A 21005-nucleotide genomic window follows, 5' to 3' on the forward strand; every position below is an offset into this window, starting at 1 on the left:
AGGAGACACACTAACTTCAGAAGTGGATTAGTTTTGAGGAGGACTGTTAGTGAAAAAGAAAACAAAGAATGCAAAATGTTAGCACTTGTTAAACCTGAGGTGCATGAGTTATACGGAGGGAGTGTGTTACATAACATTTTCTGTACTTTGGGTTGAAGTATTTTGTGCTTTCAAAGCCATCCAGCCATTTCAGTACATTGAGCTCCACAGAGACAGCGCTGTGGCAAGTGAGAGCTGGAGGGGCACTGGGGGTGACTGTGCCTTGCTGAGGAGAAATAACTAAACATGGGCAAAGGAGACCCTAAGAAGCAGAGGCCAAATGTCACCATACGCATTCCTTGTGCAAGCTTGCCATGAGGAGCACAAGAAGGAGCACCCAGATACTTCTGTCAGCTTCTCAGAGTTTCCTAAGAAGTGCCCAGAGAGGGGGAAGGCCATGTGTGCTAAAGAGAAGGGAAAATGTGAAGACACGGCCAAGGCACACAAGGCTCATTATGAGAGAGAAATAGAAACCTAGCTCCTTCGTAAAGGGGAGACCAAAAAAAAAAAAAAGAAGAAGAAGAAGAAGAAGTTCAAGGATCCCAAGACACCTAAGAGGCCTCCTTCAGTCTCTGACTTTCTTCCTCCCCCCCTTCCTTCCTTCCTTTATTTCTGTTTTGGTCTTTTTCTTGTTCTGAGTATCTCCCAAAAATCAAAGGAGAACATCCTGGCCTTTCCACTGGCGATGTTGCAAAGAAACTGGGAGCGACGTGGAGCAACACTGCCACAGAGGCCAAGCAGCCTGGGGAGAGAGGGCTGCTAAGCTGAAGGAAAACCACGGAAAGGACATTGCCGCATGCCGAGCTTCCGGAAAACCTGATGTGGCAAACGAGCTGTCGAGGATGGAAAGAGCCAGAAAAGGAAGGAAGATGAGGAAGACGCAGAAGAAGGTGAATGAGTTGGTTCTAGTGAGGTTTTTTTTTTTTTTTCTTGTCTAGAAAGCATTTACCCCCCCCCCCCACCCCGCCCGTACACAACATACTGCTTTTCAAAAAAAAAAAAATTGAACTGTAAGGCTGTGTAAGATTTGTTTTTAAACTGTAACAGTGTCTTTTTCTGCTTAGTTAATGTACTACCAAATGGATCTTTAGACAGCCTTATCCTGGTGGTATTTTCAATAGCCATTAGCCTTGCCTGGTGCAGTATGGGGGTTGTAAGTTGGCGTGGAAATTTAAAGCAGGTTGTTGGTGCACAGCATGGATTCATTGTAGAGAGGTGGTAGTTTTTTCATCTTCAGTTGTCTCTGATGCAACATATCTGAAATAATTGTTCTATTACCTGGATGCTACTCTGACTTGCAGCTGTTTTGTTGACACTGCAAATGCTTTCTAAGTAAATACAATTTTTTTTTTTTTTTGACAGGCAGAGTGGATAGTGAGGGAGAGAGATAGAGAGAAAGGTCTTCTTTTTTGCCGTTGGTTCACCCTCCAATGGCCGCTGTGGCCAGCGCATCGTGCTGATCCGAAGCCAGGAGCCAGGTGCTTCTCCTGGTCTCCCTTGCGGGTGCAGGGCCCAAGCACTTGGGCCATCCTCCACTGCCTTCCCGGGTCATAGCAGAGAGCTGGCCTGGAAGAGGGGCAACCGGGATAGAATCCGGTGCCCTAACCGGGACTAGAACCCGGTGTGCCGGCACCGCAAGGCGGAGGATTAGCCTGTTAAGCCACAGCGCCAGCCAATACAATTTTTTTTAAGTAAAGAAAATAAAAATAAAAGCAAGCCAAGGGACAAGAGTTCCTCTTAGTGATGAGACACCAGTTAAGGGTGAGAGTGTTGTGGCAAAAGGGGCTAACTCACCACCGACTGCAACGTCCGCCTCCCGGGTTGGAGGTCCTGGTTCGAGTCCTGGCTACCCTGCTTCCAAGTCACTTCCCTCTGACGTGCTGGGAAGGCAGTGAATGATGGCCGAGGTGCTCGGGTCCCTGTCACCCACGCGGGAGACCTGGATGAGTTCTTGGCTGCTGGCTTTGGTCTGGCCCAACCCAGGTTGTTGTGGACATTTGGGAATGAGCCAGTAGATGAGAGATCTCTCTTTGTTACTCTGCCTTTCAAATAAAGAAGTTGGTTACAATGGTAAGTTTTAAAAGTTATCTATATTTTGCCACAATAAAAATAAATAAAAACAAGTCAGAACAGGCAAATCTCTAGAGACAGAAAGTACATCAGTGGCTGCCTGGGGCTGAGGAGGATGCCAGGAAAATGGCTAGGGGTGTAGGCTTTCTTTCTGGGGAAAGCAATGTCCTGAAATCGATTTTAGAGATGGACGCACAACCCTGGGACCACACTGAACGCCATGAGTGGAAGGCTTTCAGGGGCTGAGATGTGTTATATGTGACCTGTATCTCAGTAAAATTGGTTTCAAGAAGTCAAAAAGGGGAAATCCTGTCTGTGTCGGCCACCTGACAGGAGCCAGCGGTCTGTCTGCTCTGAACCTGGCACCGTCATGAGTGTTGTGGAGGCATCAGGAGCTCCAAAACCACCACGTGGCACAGGGAGTCGTAGGCGCTGCAGAACGAGGTTAATGAGAATCGTCTCTGGGCTCCAGGGGTTTTGAGCATTAATTAATACTCTCAAGGCCCTTGGTGATTGTGAAATCAAAGGTTCTGCAAATGTGTGCCATGCTGGCCTTAGCAGCACCAAGCAGGTACACGAGAGCAGGAAGCCAGCCTTCTTATCATTCATTTAGCTCCCTGAAGTGCCTGGGAGTCCAGGCCAGGCTGAAGCTGTCTGTCTGGGCCCTGTCCTGCTTCCCAGGCCATTCCTAGGCCTGAGTGGTCTGGATGGCCCAGAGCTCCAGGGTGGCTGCCCTGGGTGCCTGGTGTGGCCAGGGCCCTCTCTCAGTGACTGTTCCTTCAGGCCTAGAGAAGACTCCGAGTGAGGGTGGCGGACAGCTTCCCAGATGGCCAGTCCTTTGGGCGTTGTATGTGCCTACTAGGATTCAGCACAGCCAGGCCCTGTGGGACCCTGCCTGCGGCACTCATTCTGTCCCTCTGCCCAGGGCAACCTGCAGCTATCGCACCATCCCATTTTGCCTTAGCTCAGGGATTTCCTGCCTGTTAGCTCCTTCCTGCTGCTGTCCAGGAACTCTCCCGAGAAGGGCCCTGGGTTGTCCCAAGGCCAAGTGGCACAGCCTCTCCCCCTCCTTTGTTCTGGCTTTGGTCACCCAGGCATGGAGTCTCAGAGCATATCACCCCATGGGCTCACATGCAGGAGCACCTCACTCTCTCCCCAGAGCCCCTGCTTGTGCTGGGCCACGTAATACCCTCCCCTGCAGCTGTGGCCACAAACCCACTTGTAATCACTGGGTGGTTCTCTAACCAGGGAGGGAGGAGACAGAAACATGCACAGGCCAGGATCCAGGATCTGTGGTCTTGACACTCAGAGCTCTGGGATGGAAACCCCGGGGACCCTTCAGCTTAGGGGTCCTGGGGGCCCATGACTTTGATGATCTGCAGCCCAGGAGACACATGGCCCTGGGTGTCCACAACCCAGGGAACTCATAGTCTCCAATGCCTGATGACCCTGGAGCCTGTGACCCTGGGCCAGCCTCTTGCATGTGGACTTCTGTAACCAAGCCCTGCAGGGGTGCTTGCTGAGCGTGGTGCTGAGAGGATGCAGTGCTAAGATGCAACACAGCCTTCCCCATGCTGGGTCTGTTTCTGGGGACTAACCCGGCCCTCCACGGTTCCTCTGGGTAAGCTGCATCTTCGTGGATGGACACTGGTCACTCCTGCCAGGCAGCTCTGAAGATCACGAACCTTGTCATCCATATCGGCCGTCCCTCCCCTCCTCTCCCTCCCAGCTGCCTGTCATCCTCTATCACAGCCAACTATTATTAGGTCTTTCCTTAAGCAGGGCCTGTCAAACCAGATGGGGCTGAGGCCAGAGCCTGACGGCTCCCTGCCAGCGACCTCCCACAGGGAGGCAGGGTAGTATTGTGGTCAGACCCACAAGCACTGGAGACAGCTTCCTGGGTTCAGACTCTGTGTCTACCGCTTTCCTGCTGTGTGACCCTCAGTAGGCTGCTTAATCTCTCTGCACCATCTGCAAAATAAGGGCAAGTGCTTAGCATGGGCCTGGCGTCCAGTAAACGCCCAAGGAAGGTCAGCTGACAATGGTGCTGAATCGACTGCTTCTAAATCTCCCTGAACAGCTGCCTGTCATCCACATCTAAGAATGAGTCCCGCGAGAGTGGCCAGGCCTCTTCCCCCAGCCCAGCAGAGGAAGAACTGTCCATACTAGATGGATGCTGGTACTCCCCCTGCAATGTTGGTATGCCATGCTCAACTGCTGTGAGCACCACTAAGAACTGCCCCTCCAACACCTTAGTCCCCACCCCGCTGCCTCCCAGGGCCCACAATAGGGGGCTGTGAGGCTACATCCCAGGAGGGCCTCTGCACGGTCAGACCATCCCAGGGGCAGCAGGGAGGCAGCCAGCTTTCTTCTATTCCTAGTTCAAGTTCTCTGCCACTGCAGCCCATCTCTAATTTGGAAGTTCTCTTATTATGTTTTCTTCATGTGGCTCAGGGGAAAATCAAATGAAAGGGGAATTCCCGGGTGTGTGGCGAGGGATGGCTCCCGGCAGACAGCAGCTGCGTGTCCCTGCCTAGATGGCACATCTGTACTGCCCAGGAGCATCAGAATAGAAAGGGCTGTTCCTGGGCATGGGTGTGGGGTACTCCTGGGGTGCCCCCTTTTGCAGGAACAGATGGGAGCCTGAATCGTGTCTTTGCCATCAGCTCCCTTGGTGCCCTGGCACAGATGCTACCTCTCCAGGCCTCACCAGCCTGGTCTTCAAAATGGGAATGATGAGCTGGCTCAGGGTCCAGAGGATCAAGGCACAGTCCACTTGCAGAGGGTGGAGGACCGCTTAGCTGCCAGTGTAAGAGAGGCCAGGGCCCAGTTTGGTTCACCCCTGGTGCCCAAGGCCCCCGTCCTCACATCTCTCTCTCACCTCCTTTCCTGGTCAGCAGTATCTGCTGGTCTTTGGGTCAGGGGATCCCAGGAGAGGCCCACTCCAACCTCCTAGCCATGTTTGTATGTATGTATGTATGTATTTAAAAGGAGAGAGAGACACACAGAGAGAGAAAATGAATAACTTCCATTTGCTGGTTAACACCCCAAATGGCCACGATGGTCAGGGCTATGCCAAGCCAAAGCCAGGAGCCAGGAACTCCATCCAGGTCTCCCAAATGGGTGGCAGGGACCCCACTAGTTGGGCCATCTTTCACTTCCTTCCCAGGTGCATTAGCAGGTAGCTGGATTGAAAGTGGAGCAGCTAGGACTTGAGGCGATGCTCCAAAATAGGATGCTGGCATTGTAGGTTGTAGCTTAGTCTGCTGTGCCACAATGCTGGCCCCAAGAGCAGAGAGTCTTAATGATGTTGATGATGGCTGGGGAGCTGTGGAGACTGACTGCTAGTTTTTCCAGTGGGCAGAGGGGACAAAGTCCAGCTCATTCTACACATGGGATGTGAGAAAGTTTGGAGATAGAAGAGTGTGGTTCACTTCCAGGGAACAAGTCACACTGTGCCGCTCTTGCATAGGATATATTCGGGGATATTAGGAAGTGGTGGTACCTGGCTGGCAGGGATGGATCACAATGGTCCTATGGGCCAGATCCAGAAACGACCTTACCCTGAAGGCAATGGGGAGCCATAGGTGGTTGTCGGCAGGGAGTGCCATGATCATGAGCTCTAAGGTTCATTCTAGTTGTAAGTCTAGAGATTGAACTGGAGGTACGAGAACAGGTCTGAGAGGCCTGAAAGAGAGCAAAGGTGGGAGGTTGGCAAAGAGGGCATGAACAAATGAGAATTAAGGAAGTAAAACTGGCAGGATGTGTTATATGGGTCCTAGGGTCCCTTTTGTTACCCTGATGAGTTGTAGAAGCCTATGGGAGGGGCTAAGCACACCAGGTCCCATGTGAGGTCCCCAACTTAATTCTACTGCCCATCCTCAAGTGGCCTTTGAAGTAGAGAACCATCATGCCCAAGAAGGAAGCCCAGCTGGGTAGTGAGGCTGCAAGGATCAGGATCCAAATCTCTCAGCATGGGCCAATGGGTCACAGGTGCTGGGTCTCAGACAGACATGTTTTCAGGTAGCCAGAGCAGTTCTTCCTGTGAAGGGCGCCAGGTGTGGCTGCAAGAGCTCCCTGCCCCTGCCTCACTGCCTGCCCAGTCCCCAGTGCTGCGACTCTGCCTGCCTCTGAGGTGGGGTTCCAGGGCACCAACTGACTCATCACCTATTCACAGAAGGACAGAGCAGGATCAGCCCAGGGCTGGGCCACAGGGACTGCGAAGTGTAGGCAGCTTCTAGATGTTTTATACTAAACTCAGTGATCCTCAGTACAAGTTAGTGCTATTGCCCCCACTTCATATATATATATATATATATATATATGTACATATATATATATATGTATATATAGATTGATTGATTTGAAAGAGTTACACAGAGAAGGAAAGGCAGAGAGAGAGAGGTCTTCCATCCACTGGTTCACTCCCTAGATGGCTGCAGTGCTGGAGCTTCATGATCCAAAGCCAGGAGCCAGGAGTTTCTTCCGGGTCTCCCATGTAAGTGCTGGGGCCCAAGGACTTGGGCCATCCTCTACTGCTTTCTCAGGCCATAGCAGAGAGCTGGATCAGAACAGGAGCAGCCAGGACTAGAACCTGCACCCATATGGGATGCTGGTGCTTCATGCCAGGGCATTAACCCGCTGTGCCACCGTGCCAGCCCCCCAACTTTATATTTTTAAGTTAATGAAAAATTATTTATTTGAAAGTCAGAGAGCTCTCCTGTCCTCTGATTCCTTCCCCAGTCATGGCTGGGGCAAGACACAGCCAGGAGCCAGGAGCTCAATGAGTCTCATTTGGGACTTGAGCTATCATCTGCTGCCTCCTGGGGTGCTCATTTGCAGGAAGCTAGAATCAGAAGTGCAGCTAAGGCTCAAGTCGAAGCACTCCAATATGGGATGCAGACATCCCAAGTGGCAGCTTAACTGCCGTGCCAAAGGCCTGGTCCTCATCCTCATTTTACAAATGACTAGATGGAGGAGTAGAGAGGTTTGGTAACTTGTTCATAAATATCCAGCCAGGCTGGTCCTGAACCCAGGTGGTCTGGCCCCAGTATAACCACTCCCACCCACATCTCCCATTCCCCCTACCTGTTCCTTCTCTGCCTTCCCCTCCTTACACCCCATCCCCAGATTTCCTGCCTCCAAAGATGCTCCACTCCCCTTCCTGAGACCTGGGTAACTGACCAGGGCTGAGTGACCTTGACCCAGCCGTGACTCCTGGACATGACCTTGGCTTATCCAGCCAACCCCTCCCATCTGCTCTGGCCAGCCCACCCAGCCAATTCAGATCTTTGGGTGGAGAATGGGCACCCCTGCCAGCTGGCTGACTCATGGGAGGTCAGATGAAGGCTGACAGTTAGTCCCACCGGTGTCTTGCCTGCCACAGCCTTGCCACGTGCACAGACCACAGACCACAGAGACATGGAGCCTGTTGTACTGTCCAGTTTAAAATAAGACAGGCCTGGCTCCACAATGAGAGGTGCCAGGCCACCTCCTAAAATGGACATATGTGCAGGAAGATCTATGGTCATAACCTGGTGACCCATTGTGACTGCATTAACTGCTGTCCCTTCTTGCGGGAGGGCTCAGCCTAGCCCCCCACTTTCAGACCTGATTGCTCTTCTCCTCTTGGCCTGGGGTGGCCTCTCTCACTTGCTTGCTGCAGCTCATTCTCCATTTACTGGCTGAGTATGGCCATCTCTGCAGGGATGCACCAGGGTCGGGGAGAGGGGCAGGAAGAGAAGGGGGCTGAGAAGGGCTTCTTTGACACTGGACTTGGGATCTGACATTCAGGCTTTTTCTAGATCAGATGCACGACTTCTGGGCCTTTCTCCCCTGGGCACTTCCATGGGCTTCCTCAGAGGGACCCTCATCCCCCACTCCTGTAGGGACTGTCAAATTCAGTTGTCTGGCATAGGCTCCTCCTTACATGGCCAGCATCTTTCCATCCCTGTCACCTCACTTGAGAGGAAGCTCTCTTGGATTAGCTGCCTTTTTTAAAAATATATTTATTTATTTATTTGAAAGTCCAAGTTACACAGAGAGAGGAAAGGCAGAGAGAGAGAGAGAGAGAGAGAGAGAGAGGTCTTCCATCCACTGGTTCACTCCCCAATTGGCCGCAACAGCCAGAGCTGTGCCCATCCGAAGCCAGGATCAGGAGCTTCCCCCGGGTCTCCTACATGGGTGCAGGGGCCCAAGCATTTGGACCATCTTCCACTGCATTCCCAGGCCATAGTAAAGAGCTGGATCAGAAGTGGAGCAGCTGGGTCTCGAACTGGTGCCCATATGGAATGCCGGCACTACAGGTGGCAGCTTACCTGCTACATCACAGCGCTGGCCCCAGGCTAGCTGCTTTTATGATGACTCAGCCAGCTCCCAGCTGTTGGGGTTTGGCAACAGATGTGGAGCTCCCTCGCCCCACCCCCTGCAGGCATCCATAAGCCACAGAGAGAAGTCTGGGTGTTTGCATTTGACAATGTGGAGAACTCTGGACAGTTTGACACAGAGGAGGGATATGATAGTTGGCTACTGCACCAGTCCAGGCCAAAGATGACAGTGGTTTTTTCCTGCCATGGGAGCTGTGGAGGACAAGGGAGCTGACCTACTGATAGACTTACTGCCAGGTTGTGCTGAAAATGAACCCAGTGTTTTGGCTTGAGTGATGAGGCGGTTAGGGAAGAGAAATGACAATTGTCAGGGGACATATGGCATAGAGCAGGTTGAGTAGGCAGAAATCTAGTGGTTTTGACCATGCAAAGGCTTAGATGCTTTTCAGATGTCAAGCAGAGCTGTCAAGGAGGCATACAGATGAAAGCAAGTCTTCCACTGGCCCATCCTGTGCTTTTGTGCAAGTGAGGAGAGGGTATCCGTACTCCAAGTGAATGTAACCTCCTACCAGGAGTCATGGCTTGTGAGCAGAGCACAGGCAGGTGCCAGCCCCATGAGTCCCCTTGGCCACACACATTTGCTCAGTGAACAATCTACATACCTATGAATGGTAGCCCTGGATGTGCTTGTCTGGCTCTCAGAGGACTACTGGGGACTGGAGAAGAGCTCTGCGCCCGTGGGATGCTTCTCTGGATGCTATGTGGCATAGCAGCTCCACCAGCCAAGTGGGCAGGAAGGACTGGGGGTTCACCTAGGTGGACTGGAAGCCCTTCGTTTCCAGGGCCAGGATTCCCTTCTCCTTCTCCTCCTCAGGTGAAGCTCCCTGCTTCCCTCAGGACTGAGTGACTGTGGTCCTCTTAATATTGTCTTCTCTGGGTCCATCCCGGGAGGCCCCAAAAGTAGGGTGTCAGGAGGCCTCATGCTCCTCTGCTCCCAGCCACTGTCCATCCTTGATGCAAGGGTAATGACCTCTGTCACCATGCTGATGACCATGATGTCCCCAGAGGGGATCCACAGTCAGAGTGCCCCTAGGCATCCAGTAGGAGGAGCTGGAGTAGTCAGTCAATGGGGCCATGGAGATGGAAATGGTTGAAAATGCAAGCAGCCCATTGTTTGATAGAGGGGTGGCTGGGTTCAAATCCCAGGGCCAATTCCAATAGTTGTGTAACCTCGGCAAGACCTTTAGAGTAAAAGTGGGATGATAATAGCATCTACTTCCTAGGGCTAATGTGAAAAATGAATCCGTTCTTTCACATGAAGTACTTGGCACAGTGTCCCAAATTGTAAGCACCCAGTGAATGTTAGCTCATACAAGGGAGCTTCTAGAAGTTCATGGGAAATTTGCATTATGTATTTTTAAAATTTTTGTGTATTTTATTGATTTAAAGACACAGAGATGGAGAGGGATCTCCTGTCTACCAGTTCATTCCCCATTGCCTGCAACAGCTGGACAAAGCCGGGAACCAGGATCTCAACCAGGTCTTCCACCTGGGTGGCAGAGACCCAACCACTTGAGCCATCATCACCTGCTACCTTCCAGGGTGTGCATTAGCATGAAGCTGGAACCAGGAACAGAGCTGGGATTTAAACCTAGGCACTCTAATATGGCATGCAGACATCCCAAGCAGCAAGTTAACCACTACCGCAAATACTCACGTTATGTTATTTTTTAATTTCATTTTTCTAAGAACCATTTGAAGTCCCCTGGTATCAGGACAATGCTTCCTTCTCATTGAAATCGTGAAGGCCCCTGCTAGTTGCTGAGAAAACAGGCAGAGGAGGAAGCTGCTTCCTCCTCCCCATTTGGGGTCCTCCAGGGGTCACATTCCAAGAGCGTTGTGAAGGTCAAACTCAAGGCAGCCAAATGGGGGATCCTCCCCTCTGCAAACACTTCCAGGGAAGGGGATTTCACAACTCCCCAGGACCCAGTCCAGCAGTGCCCAGCCGCCTCCTCCGTATGTCTTCCTGGGGTAGTAGCGAGTCCTGACCTCGACGTTGAGCACTTTTCCAGTCTCAGAGTAAAAGGGGAATGATCCCAGCATGTGGGTCTTTGTGCCCCACTACCAGCTTCTCATCAGCCTGTTTGGGGTCCTGTCCCTTGAAACAATCTGACGAGCCCCACATGGGACTCCCGCCTCCCATGTCAGAGTGCCTGAGTTCACCTTCCTTCTCTGCTTCTGACCCAGCATTCCTGCCTATGCACAGCCTGAGGAGCAGCAGGTGAAGGTTCCTGGCTTCTGCTTGGCTTAGCCCTGGCTGCTGTGGGCATTTGGGGGCAGGAAACAGAGAATGGAAGATCTCTCTCTTTCTCTCTTCCTTCCAAATAACTATTTATTTAATGAGCCCCTTACACTCTCTTTATAGCATTAAAAAAAAAAAAAAAAAGCTTTCTCAAATACATCCCTTACCAGACAAATTTTGCCAGGTCCCTCCTCTTTTAGGAAAGGCCGGGTTATAACTTGCTAGTTGAACCAACAGGCCCTGAAGGTGGATTTCCTGGGTGATAAGGCTGCTTCCACTATTTACTGACTATGAGGCCATGGTGCTTGCCCTATCAGTTCTTTCCCTAATTAATTGATCTGCTAGAAATGTTGCCCCTAGGATCAGGTATCCAGGGCTCAATTTATCCCTCTGTCCCCATCCTGACTCAGTGGCTCCCTGGGCAACCCTTTAGCTTCCCCAGGCCTCAACCTTTTTTTTTTTTTTTTTTTTACAGGCAGAGTTAGACAATGAGAGAGAGAGAGAGAGAGAGAGAGAGAGAGAGAGAGAAAAGTCTTCCTTCCGTTTGTTCACCCCTCAAATGGCCGGTAGTGGCATGTTGTGTCGATCCAAAGCCAGGAGCCAGGCGCTCCCTCCTGATCTCCCATGTGGGTACAGGACCCAAGCACTTGGGCCATCCTCCACTGCCTTCCCGGGCCACAGCAGAGAGCTGGACTGGAAGAGGAGCAACCGGGACAGAATTGGCGCCCCAACCAGAACTAGAACCCAAGTACCGGTGGTGCAGGTGGAGGATTAGCCTAGTGAGCCGTGATGCCGGCCAAGCCCTCAACCTTTTTACCATCAACTAAAAGGATGAACTTGAGAGTCACTGAGGATTCTTCCCACCAAAGCCCATGAGATTGATTCAGGCACCGCCCCCCGCTGCGCCCCCACATTGGAAGGCAGTAGGCACCATGTGCACATGTGGGAGTGCCAATGAGTGTCATGGGCTCTAGGAACACAGCATGCCCAGGGGGGAGCCAGAGTTGGAAAATGTCATTTGAACCTCAATGGTGACATTTTACCTATAGCTGGGACCACTTTGGGTTGTAGGAAATCTTGATCTAAGTGTGGGGAGCCACAGATGTCCTGTGTTTTCGTAATGCTAGGAATTGGCCCTGGGGATGAATTGCCACATAGAAAGGGAAGTTATTCCCAGCAAAGGCTCTCCCTGCTCTGTCTGGAGGGCAGGTGCATTCTAGACTCTCTATATGTTTTTAAAGATTTTATTTATTTATTTGATAAGTACAGTTATAGAGAAAGAAGGAGAGACAGAGAGAGAGAGGTCTTCCATCCACTGGTTCACTCCACAAATGGCCTCAATGGCCAGAGCTGAACCAATCCAAAGCCAGGAGCCAGGAGCAAGGAACCTCTTCTGGGTCTCCTTCATGGGTGCTTGGGATGCCAGTGCCACAGGCAAAGGCTCAGCCCACTATGCCATAGTGCCGGCCCACATTCTAGACTTTGGCCCTTCTTTCAGGACCCACTCCACCGTTCAACCTTCAATTCAAGCCAAGTGTCTCGAAAGGAAATAACTGGGACGCCCACCCAAGGTCTGGAGTTTGTAAATCCTTGGAGCGAGAATCCTGGTTTGTCAACTTCTTGCTGTGTGCTCTGAGACAGCGTTGGAAACACGCGTGGTGGTCTGAACAGTCCTGCTTTGTCCTTGTCACTGGCCTCTGAATACATCCCCTCTCGTGCCTGCAGGAGGCCCCGTTAACAAGCAGAGCTGTTTCATTCTAGCTCTAAAGAAGGAGGGGGACATCCATAGCTGAGCTCCCAGACTGGGGGAGGGGACCCCTCTCTGACAATTTGATGCTTGAGGGGCAGTTGCTGTTAAAGATAAGGTCCCATAGGTAATTGTCCCAGAGGTGATTGACCTGTGGGCCAGAAATGAGGCTCCTAGAGAGGGGAGAGACTTTTCTCTCTGGGGGTGTGTGAGAGATTTCTGGATTCTGAGATGTGGGAAATGGTGTCCAACTGATTTGGTTTTAGCCCAGGAAGTCTCACATCCCAGAAAACCCCTCGGATCCAGGCATAGCAAGACAGAAGTTTGGATGATTCCAGTGGGGGCACGGTGCTGCCCACGCTGAGGCAGGAGGGAGCAGGGGGTGGGAAAGAGAGACCCCACCTCGCTGCTGCTGTTGGCTGGGAGGAGCCAGTGAGTCCAGGCAGTGCCCACAGGCCAGCTGTTTATGGAGCAAAGACTTTTACAAGGCCTGACATCTGCCCAGGAGCCTCTGTTCAGACCTATCTCTTGGCCCCCAAGGAAAGAGAAACCTTTCCAGAAGCCAGAAAGGGGCCTCTGGGCAGCCAGGGAGGCCAGCAGAGCGTGGAGGAGCAGGTGTCTCAGGGTCACCACCAGCAGTGAGCAGAGAAGCCAGCGGATGTGTCTGGCACAGGTGAGACCCCCGGAATGTCCAGGACATTCCCGGGGTGCAGGGTTCCCTTGGACAGGGTGCTAAACCCAGCCAGTGCTGGCAGGGGCTGTGCTTCTGGAATTGAGCAGAATATTAAGACTCCTTTTCAAAAAATTGGAGGAGCAGATTTGTTTCCTTTTTCTTTTTTAAAAAAATATTTATTGTATTTATTTGAAAGGCAGAGTTACGGAGAGAGGAGAGACAGAGAGAGGTCTTCCATCTGCTGGTTCACTCCCCAATGGCTGCAATGACCAGGGCTGGGCCAGGCTGAAGCTAGGAGTCAAGAGTTGCATCCAGGTTTCCCACGTGGGTGCAAGGGCACAAGTGCTTGCACCATCCTCTGCTGCTTTTCCAGGCACATTATCAGGGGGCTGGATCGGAAGTAGAGCAGCCAGGACTTGAGCCAGCACCCATATGGGATGCCGGTGCTGCAGGCGGTGGCTTAACCCACTACACCACAATGCCAGCCCCTCAGATTTTTCTTTTAGTGAAGAAAATTTACTCCTCTAAGAAGAGTCCTCATAGGAGAAGAACATTGTACCCAAGGTAGCAACTTTTAAAAAAGATTTATTTATTTGTTTGAAAGGCAGAATGACAGACAGAGTGGAAGACACAGAGAGAAAGAAATTGCTCTGCTGGTTCACTCCCCCAGTGGCCACAAAAGCCAGGGCTAGGCCAGATCAAAGCCGGAAGCCAGGAACTCCATTCTGGTCTCCCACATGTGTGGCAGAGCCCTAAGGACTTGGGCCATCTTGTGCTGCCTTCCCAGGTGCATTAGCAGGGAGCTGGATCAGAAATGGAGCAGCCAGGACTTGTACTGTGTCACAGTGGCAGCTTAACCTGCTGGACCACAGCGCCACCCCCTCAACTTCCTCTTAAGAAGAAGGAGCTTTTTCCTCTAAGCCCTGGTATCTAAGGTGAAAACATGCAAGTTCACAGTGAAGTGTCATAAATCTCATGTTCATAAAAGAAATGCGTACAGTGTACCATGCAGGTATGTGAGAGTACCTGGGGACTCATCCCGGCTGCTGAGACAGGCTGGCAGTGCTGACAAGGGCCAGTAGGGACTCTCCCACCTCCGGGGAAGGGTTCCCATTATGTTTGTTGTGACTTTGTTGGGACCCGAATCCCTTAGGTGTGCCTCTGCAAGCCGGGGATTAGCTATGCCCTGTCCACTTGCTCGGGGCTGTATGGTCTCATTCCCAGGCCTGGCAATAAATAGATGTCCCACAAGTACTTCCAGAAGTTTAATGAATTATCCCTGAAGTCCTGTGTAGTGAAACAATTGTGTGACAGGTACCTGCAGTTCTGTTGGTAAAAGCTCTCCCGGCAACCTCAGAAGCCTGTGGAAGAGAGCAGTGTCACTCTGGGGCCTGGCCCCATCGTCCAGCCGGCTCCATGAGCCCAAGCAGTCAGTCTGCCAGATCACCCAGAGCCCCATCACTGCCACCTGTGGCCAAACTGCCTGGCCTGCTTCTCCCTCCATCTGATTCCTTCCTTCTGCTCATATACAGGTGAGCATCTGGCTGGCCAGCCCCGATCTAGGTGCTGAGGACACAAATGCACAAGACAGGCTCTTGGAATGGCCTCTGTTTTGAGATGGACACAGAGAGGTGATGTTCGCTTCTTAGAAGATGAGGAGATTCAATTCCAACTTCTCAGAGAAATGGCGCCTCCTGCTATGTAAGGGTCTTCTGGCATCCATTCCTGCTTCCCTTGGTGCAGTGTCCACTTGCAGCCCAGTGACTTCCCTCCCTCCCTCTGTAGGGTCAGACCCTGAGAGACTCATGTCCATCAGCACATCCCCTCCACGTGACCACGGCGACTGGCTCAGGGGGGGAGCAGGTGCAGTCAGGTCTGGCCGGGATTTTTGGGTGGACCCTGGGGAGATGGTTTCTTGAGCTTCAGTGGAAGCCATTTAGAGAAAGGCCTCCTGGCTCTTTCCGATGGCCAGGGTGGAGACCTGGGTTTGAAGCCCTTGACACCTGTGTTGTGTTGAGTATGGCCAGACTGGAGATGAAGCCATGGCCCGAGGCAGGGGAAGAGAATTCCAGGGCAGTGAACTCAGAGCCCTGCCTGACCTTGGCTGGACTCATCTGTTACATGAGCTAACCGCCGTCCACGTTGTTTGTGCTGCCTTGGGTTGGGTGCTTGGCACGCTGCAGCTGAGAGCATGCAGCTGACCTCACTAAAGGGAAATTTCCTTCCAGGCTGCAGGGTCAGGCCTAAGGCAGCCTGGGGTCAGGGGAAGGAGGACCAGGCAGCCGGCTGGTGCCATATCCAGGAACCAACAACCTTGTACCCTTGGCCAAGGGGCAATAGGAAGGGGACCTCAAGGTGGACAGAGGGGCAGTAGGTCTGAGAGAGCAGGGGTGGTGCCCAGGGTCCTTGCCCCTAGCCTCAACTTGAAAGTTCCCATTTAACTCCATCCACCCAGTAAAGGCAGAGTGCAGTCCACTTAACAGAATTCAGAGCAGCTGCCACTTGGAAGCAGGAAACATGTGTGTAGGTGGGTGGGGAGGAGGTGGCTAATTATGCAGGAAAAATCGTTTTCTTGATATTCTTTTGGAAATATGCGCGGAGCGGAGGGAGCAGTGAGAGAGGCGACAGGAAGGGAGAGTGTTTTAGCAGGGGGCGCGCCCAGAGCCTCCTAAAGGCGGCCAGGGGTGGAGAGCACAGCACGTCTGACCACACTGGCCTTTTGGGAGAAGCATCTGGGACCCATGGGACACCCTGGAGGGACTCTTTAATATGGAACATCATGCATGGGTCACTCAAGGATTTGTTGGGAGTGACTGAGCCCTCCTCTTGTGTGTGTCTGTACTACACACTGATTCTTCCTGCCCGCTGACCATGGGGCTGGGTATCTGGGGCATCTGGACTTTCCATGCTCTGGGGAAGAGGAAGGGAACTTGTTCCTCACAGGGGAGGGGGCTGCAATGTGCCAGAGACACAGCAAGCTGGGAGCTCTTTGTGCCATTTTTGTCCCCTATGGAATCTGCCCTCAGATACCCATATCCCGTCTGCCCCAAGTGGCATAGGGGCGTCTCCAAGTAGGTTGTGAACGTTAGATTCTGATAATTCTCCAGCTGTGCATAAGCTGAACATTTCTGGGGACTATTTCTGCGTAATTATAAATACTTGAGGATATTAAACTCCCAGGTTCCGCATGGAGGGTGTTATTTGAGCAGTGGTTGGCTGCAGATCTGGAAACACAAACATCTTTTCATTCTTCCCTCCTGGTGCATTCAGAATATCTTTGTGGGATTCAAAAGAAAAAAGTTTCAGTGGAGAGAAAAAAAAAAACAATCACCACCTGGAAGCAATGTCAGTTGCTAATATTTCTAAATAGCTTTCCATCAGAAAAGGGGAACGTGACCACTTCAGTTCATTGTGGTGGGGTGGTGACGCCTTTTCTCGATGGGTTAGGAAAGCAGTTACCACCCAACAGCCCACCTGTGCCTCCGTGGTGATAAAATGCTCTTGAAGGGGGCTGACATGCCACACGGTGGGTCCTGCCACACTCGCTCCTCTGGATGTGTTCTCACGTGCAGATACTCTGTGGGCAGTGAGAGCCAGTGAGTGGCTCCCCCTGAGCACTGTCTTGGTGTGGGGGCTCCAGGGATCATGAGTCCTCCCATGCAGAGGCTGGGGTCTAGGGCACCTGGGGAGGCACTGCTGCTCTGGCCCTGCCCAGTGGCCCATGGGATGCCCTGGGGCCTGGCCAGCCTCCCACCCTGGGTCACACCTTGTCTCCTCATTTGCCACCCTCTTGTCCTGGGAAATCTGCCATAGACAGGTCCTCCACCTCTCTCCCATCCCCTGTCCTGAAGCTGGCTCCTGCTGGCCACAGCCTCCGGTCCCCCTCCTCCCATCCCTGGAGACTACTGCTCCTGGGTCTTTGAACACCCCCACCTCGACCCCCACCCCCCACTACCACTTTTAAAGGCTTCTATGTACTGATCCCCCCTCACCAGCCATTGGCCTTTCTGGTATCCAAGACCTGCCTTTGCCTTGTGTAACTGTGACTCTGGGGTGAAGAACCCATCTCTCTCTCTCTCTCTCTCTCTCTCTCTCTTTCTCTCTCTCTCTCTCTCTCAAAAACTCTTATTTAATAAATATAAACTTCAAAAGTACAACTTTTGGATTATAGCAGATTTTCCCCCCATAGCCACCCTCCCACCCGCAAACCATCCCATCTCCTACTCCCTCTCCCATCCCATTCTTCATTAGATTCATTTTTAATTATGTTTATATACAGAAGATCAACTTAGTATATACTAAGTAAAGATTTCAACAGTTTGCACCCACACAGACACAAAGTATAAAGTACTGTTTGAAGAAGAATTTTACCATTAATTCGCATAGTACAATACATTAAGGATGGAGGTCCTACATGGGGAGTAAGTGCACAGTAACTCCTGTTGTTGATTTAACAATTGGCACTCTTATTTATGACGTCAGTAATCACCAGAGGCTCTTGTCACGAGCGGCCAAGGCTATAGAAGCCTCTTGAGTTCACAAACTCCGACCTTATTTAGACAAGGCCATAGTCAAAGTGGAAGTTCTTTCCTCCCTTCAGAGAAAGGTACCTCCTTCTTTGATGGCCCGAAGAACCCATCTCATTGTCCCCATCACAAGCTTCCTGCCTCTCCATTTCCTGCCACAGCCAGGCCCCCGTGTCCAGGCCTGACCCTGTGTAGTCTAGGCCCCTGGAGTGACACCTCTGCCACACTGGGCAGCTCCCCGTGTCTCCTGTACCCTCTGCCCCCATGGAGGCCTCTGGCAGGCAGCCCAGCGGACTTGCTGTCCCTTCACTTCTGCCGGGCACCCTACGGCCCCACTGCCTCCATCTCTCCCCTATGGTGCTGCCTTCGAGGGCCTCTCTGCCCAGCAGGAGCTGCTGCCCGGTGGAAGTCCCGGCCCGGTCGCTTCCTGCTCCCCGATCCCTGGACACAGCCTCGGTCCCCGGTGAGACACCATGAAGACCAGTTAAAGTGCAAAATGAGAACTTCGTTTCTCACCCCAGGTGCGGGCAGCTGTCAGGGGGCGTCCCCCGGGACCCTGGGGGAAGCAGCCCACTGGCTGCCCGCAGGTGTGTGGCGGGCGCGGTGGGCGGCGTGTTTCAGTGACAAACGATCCAACATCTCTTTGGAAGTCAGAGGTCTCCTACAAAGGTGGGCCAGAGTGGGGAACCCCGGGGGCGCTGCGCTCCGTGTACACGTCCAGCCGCCCCCAGCCAGGACCCTCTCCAGATCACCGTCCTTGGGTAGGGGACACGGAGGATTCAGGACTAGGGAGACAAACCCAGCTGGACCCGGTGGATCCCGAGTTCCTTGGTGCCTGCACCCGCGGTCGCCTTGTGGGGCAGCGCGGGCCTCGGGCGCCCCCTGGAGGCCGTGCGGGCCGCGGACGCGCCGCGCTGGCGGAGGAGGGCGCTCCTTTGAACTTCCTGCGGGTCAGCTGGAGAAATATCCTCCGTGCACGTGCGCGCGCACAGGAGCAGAAACGTTTGAAACCAAACACAAATGCCTAATTAAGCCTCAAGCTGACGTTTACACAGACAGGGTGCATTCCAAGCTCGTACATGCATCAGCTCCTTTAGATGTCTCTGCAAAGCCACTAGGGAGGGGCAGGTTTCCCATGCTACGGAGGAGGAAGCCGTGGCACAGTGCGACTGGCGCCTTGCTCAAGACCACACAGTAAGTGACAGGGGCAAGATCTGACTCAGCTGTTTGGCACCAGAGTCAATGGCCTTCCTCACTCCTGGAGACCCAGTGTCAACACTCATTCAAGAAATGGAGGGGCTCCTGGAGGAGTGCCTTCTTTTTTTTTTTTTTTTTTTTTTTTTTTTTTTTTTTTTTTTTTTTTGACAGGCAGAGTGGACAGTGAGAGAGAGAGACAGGGAGAAAGGTCTTCCTTTGCCGTTGGTTCACCCTCCAATGGCTACTGCGGCTGGTGGGCTGCGGCCGGCGGGCTACGGCCGGCACACCGCGCTGATCCGAAGGCAGGAGCCAGGTGCTTCTCCTGGTCTCCCATGGGGTGCAGGGCCCAAGGACTTGGGCCATCCTCCACTGCACTCCCAGGCCACAGCAGAGAGCTAGACTGGAAGAGGAGCAACCGGAACAGGACTGACGCCCCGACCGGGACTAGAACCCGGGGTGCTGGCGCCGCAGGTGGAGGATTAGCCTATTGAGCCACGGCACCCGCCGGAGGAGTGTCTTCTGCACACACCCGTGGGCCAGGCAGGATCGTGGAGCCCTCACAGGTGCACCCTTCCCAGGCCCAGGATGGTGCTATGTCACTAGATCTTGCAGGCACCCAGAATTTGAAGCAAGCTTCCCTTCAGATCCTGGTGGGCTGGCCTGGGGTGGCAGGGCCAGGCTTGGGCTGGAGCCTCGTGGCCTCCTTTCCTGCAGAGAGGTGAACCCATTCTTTTTATTGTCTGCTGCCCTCCTCTTTGGCCACAAGGCCATTCGTGTCCAGGCTGTCCACACCTGTCCACCTGTCCATTCCTGTCCACCACTTCCCTTTGAATGTAGGTACATCACTCTCTGGAAGCAACCTCCAGCTCCGGTGGTTTAATACTGACAAACTTCTGTTGAGATTTGTTTCCCCCTAGGCTCCCTCTGAGTCCTGCTTAGACCACCTTAAGCAGGGGTGAACTTGTTTTCAACCTGAGCACAGACTGGGGGGAAGTTGGAACAGAAGGCAGCTGAGAGGGCCATCCAGGGGCCAGCAGGTCACTCCACTGCCCTCCCAGAGGCACAAGGTCTCTCTCTGAGCTTGCTCTCATCTTCCTCCCAGCAGCCCCTTCACCCCCCTCCTCTCTCAATAGCCTTCCCCGTCTCCCGGCTCCTGTTTCCGCTGAACATCTGCTGACCTGCATCTCCCAGCCTCTCCTTTCCTCTTTGCCGCACCCACACCAGCTGCCGACCTCCTGCCGACCGCCTCGTTGCCGGGGTTCTGCATTCGTGTTCCCAAGCCCGTGCATCTCTTTTTCGCCAGGACACATCAGCTCTGTCTGGATTGGCTGCCGTGGGTCCTGGTGCCCGCGTGGTCTAATCAGCCGGGCCAAGAAGAGACGACACTAATGAGGCCAGAACGTGGCTGTTCCTTCTTCAGCAGGTGCCATGGTGATGCAGGCACTCGGTCAGGCTGTCTGCTCTGCTTACCTTTCACTGTGGACCTTCATTATTGTCACCAGAGATCTTTCAAGGTCCTAAAAATTTTCTCAGGCACCCAGCCCGGTTCCCTGGGGAGGCTGCTACTCAAAGCCCAGCCAGAGAGCACCATACCGACCATTCCGTTAGCTAAATGGTAAGCCGCTTCCTCCTGCCTCTGTAGTCTCGCCTTTCTTTTGGAAGGGGGAGGGGAAGCCGTATTTAATCAACACCAACCACTAGATTAGATTAGTGATCTCCGAGCATTGCGTTCCTTCCAGAAGCAGTAGCTCTCCTGCCCTCCACGAAGAGCAAGAGCGTGTGGTCAAGAGGAAATTGAATCAAGTCCTTTAATCAGCCACAGTAGTATTTGAATCATTTCATTTAGGATCTGACAACCACAAATTACTTTATTTTTCAGGCCAATTTTAGCCAACCAGGAGAGCTGGCCCAGTCCAACTCATGCTTAATAAATCACCCTCTTGCCTGATGGTGGCAACTTTGGGGAAGAGATTTTCCTGGAGCTTTTCAAAAATAATCAAAAGCGATCTCCCACGCTGTATGTGCCTGATGTGAGTTCTTGGACGTGTACCTCCTCCCGTCTCTCCGGGGCTGGGGAGGAAAGAGCCGGCACAGGAGGCAGCGAGCGAGCTGTCACCTCCACAGC

The 21005-nt window shown here is 52.7% G+C and overlaps 1 pseudogene; it reads left to right on the forward strand.

Annotated features, from left to right (window-relative positions):
• Positions 1–285: 285 nt before the first annotated feature.
• Positions 286–21005, forward strand: part of LOC133747731 (high mobility group protein B1-like) — a 35988-nt pseudogene continuing 15268 nt past the window's right edge.

This window comes from Lepus europaeus, chromosome 19, assembly GCF_033115175.1.
Source record: "Lepus europaeus isolate LE1 chromosome 19, mLepTim1.pri, whole genome shotgun sequence".
In the NCBI taxonomy this organism is placed as follows: Eukaryota; Metazoa; Chordata; class Mammalia; order Lagomorpha; family Leporidae; genus Lepus; species Lepus europaeus.